Here is a 7207-nt window from a genome sequence, read left to right as displayed (position 1 = left end):
AAGCCATGTACAGAGATGCTGCCAGTAAGGTGAGGGTTGGAAATGAGTACAGCAATGAATTCCGGGTAGAGGTAGGGGTCCACCAAGGTTCCGTCCTCAGCCCCCTCTTATTTATCATAGTCCTCCAGGCAATCACAGAGGAGTTCAAGACAGGTTGCCCCTGGGAGCTCCTCTATGCTGATGACCTTGCCCTAATTGCGGAGTCACTATCAGAACTAGAGGAGAAGTTTCAGGTGTGGAAGCAAGGTCTAGAATTGAAGGGCCTTAGAGTCAACCCAGCTAAAACCAAAATCCTAATAAGTAGGAAGGTAGATAAAACACAAACCCCTTCAGGTAGATGGCCCTGCTCAGTATGTAGAAAAGGAGTAGGTAGTAACTCTATAAGATGTATCCGGTGCAAGCTATGGACACATAAGAGGTGCAGCAACATCAAAGGCAGGTTAACTAGCAAGTTAGTTTTTGTTTGTGGCAGATGTTCAGGTGCAATAAAGACTGTAAACAAACAGGAAACAACTTCTATCTCATTCCAGGGTGAAAAACTAGAGGTAGTCGATAGCTTCCGCTATCTGGGCGACCAAGTTAGTAGTGGGGGTGGGTGCGCTGAAAGTGTAGCTGCTAGAATAAGAATAGCCTGGGCAAAGTTTAGAGAGCTCTTACCTCTGCTGGCGACAAAGGGACTCTCACTCAGAGTAAAAGGCAGACTGTATGACGCATGCGTACGAACAGCCATGCTACATGGCAGTGAAACATGGGCTGTAACTGCTGAGGACATATGTAAGCTCGCAAGGAATGAAGCCAGTATGCTCCGTTGGATGTGTAATGTCAATGTGAATACCCGTCAGAGTGTAAGTATCTTGAGAGAAAAGCTGAACATTAGAAGCATCAGTTGTGGTGTGCAAGAGAGACGATTGCGCTGGTATGGACATGTGGTGAGAATGGATGAGGATAGCTGCGTGAAAAAGTGCCACACCCTAAACAGTTGAGGGAACCCGTGGAAGAGGTAGGCCCAGGAAGACCTGGGCTGAGGTGGTGAGGCAAGACCTTCGTACATTGGGCCTCACCGAGGCGATGACTACTGACTGAGACCTTTGGAAATGTGCTGTGCGTGAGAAGACCCGGCAAGCCAAGTAAGATCGTTGCCAGTGCCCCTGGACTGGCTCTTGTGCGGGTGGCACATGAGATGCACCATTTTGAGCGTGGCCATTGCCAGTACCGCCTGACTGGCTCCCGTAGGATTTTCGAGTGAGATCGTTGCCAGTGCCCCTGGACTGGCTTGTGCGGGTGGCACATAAAAGACACCATTTCGAGCGTGGCCGTTTTCGTGCGGGTGACACGTAAAAGCACCCACTACACTCTCTGAGTGGTTGGCGTTAGGAAGGGCATCCAGCTGTAGAAACTCTGCCAAATTAGATTGGAGCCTGGTGTTGCCATCCGGTTTCACCAGTCCTCAGTCAAATCGTCCAACCCATGCTAGCATGGAAAGCGGACGTTAAACGATGATGATGATGATATATATATATAAATATATATATATATATATATATATATATATATATATATATATAAATATATATATATATATATATATATATATATATATATATATATATATATATATATATATGTACACACACACACATATATATACATGTATATATATATCACTCAACTACTGTAGTAGTTGAATAATATTCTTAAGGCCGCAATTTACTCACAAACAGCACATTTCAGAGCTTGTCACTAATTCAGTTCTTAACCAAACGATGGAAAGTTTTGAAGGTGCATCTTCTGTTAGTTCAATATCATCTATGATTCTGAAATAAGGAAGAAACATCAGTTTAAAATATAGACTACTTGTCAGTGTGCTTGTCAAGTCATTAAAACTCGAGATCCACCCAGCTGGTTTTAATGAAATTTTACACATGCAGTACATAGGGCCCAAAGAGTGTCATGGGCTAAAAATATTTTCAACTTCTTGCCTAATGCAGGCCCAGAGGCAGATAAACTCTGAAGCCACAACATCTAAGTGGTATTTGTAGACAATCTTGTTAAAAAGTATCCATTTTTCTGGATGTTATGAGGCAACAAAGTCAGGGGTGTATACATCTGTAATAATGCCCTTTTCTTTATACAATTTTTTTTCATTTCATGTTTAATTCATTCATTGTTTGCAAAGTTCTCTCCCCACTCTCTCACACACACTGCAAAGCTTACAGATAGGCTGCTGAATTGAAATCTCTATGTTGCTTTGAGGGGAAGGTAAAACTTGACAAACTGCTTCTCCCTCTGTTGTTGGACTAACGTGATGTTTGTTTAAAAAAGAAAGATTATGACTGTGATAAAATTATGAAAGCAATATTTACTAAGCAAATGAGTACTATTATACAAAAAATAATTAGATGTAAAATATAAAAATTATTAGAATTGGGTATGTGAAAATATTATCAAGGGACTAGCTGAAAACCACCCAGAGTCCCCAAGCCTTCTGGCAACTCGTCTGACCTCTCCACTTCACACATATTTACCAGCCTACTCCTTCCCTCCTTCAAATGAGCTTACAACCTGTGACCTCCTGGTCCACAGTTTCTTCCCTAATCTGGGTTCAAATTCCGCCAAGGTCGACTTTGCCTTTCATCCTTTCAGGGTTGATAAATTAAGTACCAGTTATGCACTGGGGTTGTTGTAATCGACTTAATCCCTTTGTCTGTCCTTGTTTGTCCCCTCTATGTTTAGCCCCTTGTGGGCAATAAACAAATAAGTTTCTTCCCTAATTCCACCTCACAACCTGGCTCATTCCCGTGCTCCCACCCATGCTGCTGCACTTGCCCCATCTCTCCCACACCACCATCCTCACAGGCACCCATCATCATCTCTGTCATATCACTGACTCCTCTACCTGCACTTCTAGCAACATCATTTATTGCATCTCCTGCTCTTTCTGCTCTTCTCTGTACATCAGTCAAAGGGGATGCTGCTTAGCTGACTGGTTCATGGAGCACCTCTGAGATATCAGACTCAGCAATGACACCCCAGTCTTGCACTATTTCTGCTCTACTGGCCATTCATTACAACACTTGTCTGTGTTTGGATTGTCTTTGCACAGGGGCCATCTGGATTCCCACTTTCGCCATGAACAGGAATTAATCTTCTCTCTTTGCTCCTTTGTGCTACATGGGCTCAACTCCCCTCCTCTCTTCACTCCTACCCACCTTCTCTCTTCATTGATACCCTCTGCATCTTCACCTCACCCACCCAAACCCTATCATCATACCTCCACCCCCACCCTTACATCCCTATACCACTCCACACACACTAACATTGAGTACTTCCCAGTACCCATACCATTATCTACACATCCACATGTCAAAATCACTAGCCCCTATCCACACACACATGCTTACACATTCTCACATACACATATGCACATGCACCTTCGTTTTGGGATCACCAGTACTTTATCTCCCCTTCTTTCTAGCTCTCCTGTCAAACTATATTTTTTTCCAAACCAGTTGCTATGCTTGATCACTAAATTCACAAGTTTTTTAATTCTCTCTCTGTTTATTTTCTGTTGAAGAGTGTAGGCTTGAAACGTAAAAGACTTCCTCATTTTTCAGAGTTTCAAACTAATATACCTGCTTGTTGTTCATACACCTGTTTTGTCTTTTGTTTTTTCTGTAAATTTCAACTATATATATATATATATATATATATATATATATATATATACAGGGATGGCCAAAAGTCACCTGACAGTAAATCAAAAGCATTTAATGCCAAGATTTATTTATGTTTAACAACTGAATGAATTTAATAAAAGCATCTAAATATGAAACATCATGAAAATTATTCAAACTGAAGTCCTCCTTGAGTGACATCATTTTTCCAAATGAGTATATAAAATTGAATCTTAAGTGCTTATGGAATTTTTATTTGCTGTCGGGTGACTTTTGGCCAGCCCTGTATATATAAATATTTATACATTCATACACACACATTTTACTTGGTACCAGTCTTTAGGCTACAGCCCGAGTTATGGTATTGCTCTGATAGGGTTAGTAAAACAACTTGACCCCAATATGTATTTTATTGGTCTTTTGCCAAACTGCTAAGGAATGAGGATGTAAACAAACCGACACTAGTTGTCAAGTAGTGGTGTGAAACATACAAACATATATACAATGGGCTTCTTTCAGTTTCTTTCACTAAATCCACCCACAAGGCTTTGGTTGGTCTAGTAGAAGGGACTTGCCCAAAGTGTCACATAGTGGGATTGAACACAGAACCATATGGTTGGAAAGGAAACTTCTTACCACACAGCCACGCTTGCACCTCAGTTATAGACACAAGGTGATAAAGCAGTACCCATCAAGTACTGGGGTCGAGGTAATCAACTTCCCTCTCCCCTCAAAACTCCTGGCCTTGTGTCAACACTTGAAACAATTATTAACCCTGACAATATATGTGCCTAAAACTAATGATCACTATACATTTTTTCTTCAACGTAATTTTAAGAGGCATCATCAAAATGCATGAGGAAACAAAGTCAAGATGCCTGAAATCACTCTCCCACACCTCTCTGCTGGACCATTTTTTTTTTTCAGATCTAATTACAACATAATTGGAAACTTCACTATCTGAAACACATTTATAGAAAATTTCACTAAATATCTTCATCTTTCATAATGTTATGAGGAAACAAATGAGGTGGTTCTAGCAATGTTGGTGGGGGAATATCTGCAGTTCTACCATGGAAAAAATAAAAACAAAACATTAGATGACTTACAGTAAAGAATTAAGGCAGCGAACTGGCAGAATCGTTAGCATGTCAGGCAAAATGCTTAGTTGCACTTCGACCATCCTTATGTCCCTAGTTCAAAACCCAACCGAGTTTGAATTTGCCTTTCATTTTTTGAGGTCAATAAAATAAGGGTTAATGCTTACAATATTACCTGGAAACAAAATATAAAAAAACATAGTGCAATGGGTGTAAGAAAAATGTGTAGGAAATGAATATGAAGACAAAAATGCGCAGAAAGTAACGGGGTGGGTGGAGTAGGGTGGGGAGAGGACTTTGGAAAATTCACAAGATCCAATTTTTTTCCATCGTAACTTTGAGTAAAACAGGTTTTTTTTTAAATGAAATTTTATATAAATACCTTTCAAATGGTATAGAGAGGACTTCCGGAAAATTCCCAGGATCCGAATTTTTCCCCCGTTATATTCCGAAATCATATTCAACTTTCTACAGATACCCTACCGTAGTACTACTACACTATGTAGTGTTTATTTTTACCCACTTTCAATAATTTTTAGTGTTTTGGCTTTAATTTTGTTTCATTTTCAATTATTTTTACGCTTTTTTAACCCTTCATCATTATTTTCTCCCTCTCTCTCTCTCTCTCTCTCTATATATATATATATATATATATATATATATAGAGAGAGAGAGAGAGAGAGAGATAGCTATATATATATATATATATATATATATATATATTATATACATACTTATATATATATACACACACATATATACACACATATATATACACACACACACATATATACACACACACACACACATATATATATATATATATATATATATATATATATATATATATATATATATATATACAACTGTGAGGGAAAAACTCGGATTTTGTGGATTTTCCGAAGTGCTCTCCCCACCCCTTTGGAAAAGATTTTCCCCACAAATTACTTTATAATCGTAATGTATGCCGTTTGAAAGGCATTTCTATAAAATTTCATTGAAAAAAACCCCATTTTCCTAAAAGTTATGAGGAAAAAAACTCGGATCTTGTGAATTTTCCGAAGTCCTCTGACCCCACCCCCATTGCTTTCTACGCACTTTTGTTTCCATATTCATTTCCTACACATTTTTTTAAAAACCCGTTGCACTATTTAAAAAAATATTTTTTTATTTCGTTTCTGGGTAATATTGTAAACATTAACAGAAGTAAGTACTAGTTAAGCACTGGAGTCGATGTAATCAAATTGCTGGCCTTGTGACAAAATTTGAAACCAAATAAAAATCACACAACAAACTAACATGACAACGATGGGCAGTCAACAAAGTAGGTTTCATAGCAAGAAACAGCACCCGGATCACGCACAAATCAGACATGTTTCATGTATAAAAGATGCGAGAGACACAAACAATCGACATGTCAAAAACGAAGAACATTAACAGCATTAAAAGATTAAACATTTTCATTGTTTAATACTTACGAAAATGTTTTATAAAGGATAGTGTTGTCATAACTGTGTGTGTGGTAGTTGAGAAATGTTCTCGAACTATGTAGAATTGTTGAAAAAGTATTATAACAGAGTGTGTATGTGTGTGTGTGGTGGACGAGAAATATTTAATAACAAAGAACGGTACTTGGTTATATGAAATTCATTCAATAAACTAAAATTTAGAAGTAACGAAAGAAACGGAAAACCGCTTAGTGCGCATGCGTCACATTTTCATGTACAATTTAACCACAGAACGTTTTTGTTTTCTTGCCATTAACAATTAACGGGAGATAACTCTTTGCAGACCCCTTTTCTCTCAGTTTATTGCAAACGATAGTGTACTTGGTAAACCATTACCAAGCTTTGTAAGGTGTACCAAGCTACAGTGCTTTCTTCCGTGCTGTGTGGAGTGATAACTGAACAATCTACAAAGCTCAAGTAGATACGTTTCATGCTTATACGATGAGACAGCTACGACAAATTATGAATATTACTATCTTTGAGAAGATCGAGAAGGAAGAGATCCTACGGTGTGCTGACGGCGGAATTTTTTTTTCTCACGGGGGTTCCGGACCTCAGTTATGAACTCATTTGCATACAGTCAATCAGAGCTCAACTATCAAACTAGTGTCCACCTAGTCAAGAAAATACTCTGACTGAGTTCAGGGGGAAATGTGCATTATACCAAAATCAAACTGTACTAAACGATTTAACAGGAGTGACAAATGTGAAATTTAGTGTATAAAGTGAATGGAGGGCTGCTCACCGGTGATGCAATGGGTTGCCAATTTGCGTAATTTTCTAGAAAGTGTAAATGAGTGTAGTTTTCTAATTGGTAATTTTTCAGATTAACACCCGCACGATCTTCACTAGGGTGTTAGGGTTAGGGTTTTAGGGTCAGGGTTAGGGTTAGTGTTTAGGGTTACGGTTAGGGACGGAATTCCCT

At 38.7% G+C, this 7207-nt stretch overlaps 1 protein-coding gene across 3 annotated transcripts in view; it reads right to left on the bottom strand.

The window, feature by feature from the left end:
* LOC149130540 (uncharacterized) overlaps positions 1-6521 on the bottom strand; it is a 14451-nt gene extending 7930 nt beyond the window's left edge. The window contains exons 1-2 of one of the 3 annotated variants that reach the window (XM_089344029.1): positions 6253-6521; positions 1716-1814 (exon numbers count right to left, since the gene is read on the bottom strand). The gene's annotated coding sequence lies outside the window, so the exon portion shown is untranslated. Of the gene's footprint in view, positions 1-1715; positions 1815-4783; positions 5022-6252 lie in introns of those variants that run through there. The other 2 variants (XM_089344028.1, XM_089344030.1) reach the window with 2 other exon arrangements.
* Between the last annotated feature and the right edge of the window lie 686 nt (positions 6522-7207).

Source organism: Octopus bimaculoides, chromosome 28 (assembly GCF_046866305.1).
Source record: "Octopus bimaculoides isolate indiv1 chromosome 28, ASM4686630v1, whole genome shotgun sequence".
NCBI lineage: Eukaryota > Metazoa > Mollusca > Cephalopoda > Octopoda > Octopodidae > Octopus > Octopus bimaculoides.
Note: the sequence above shows the minus strand (reverse complement) of the source record. Positions and strands in the feature narration are given on the sequence as shown.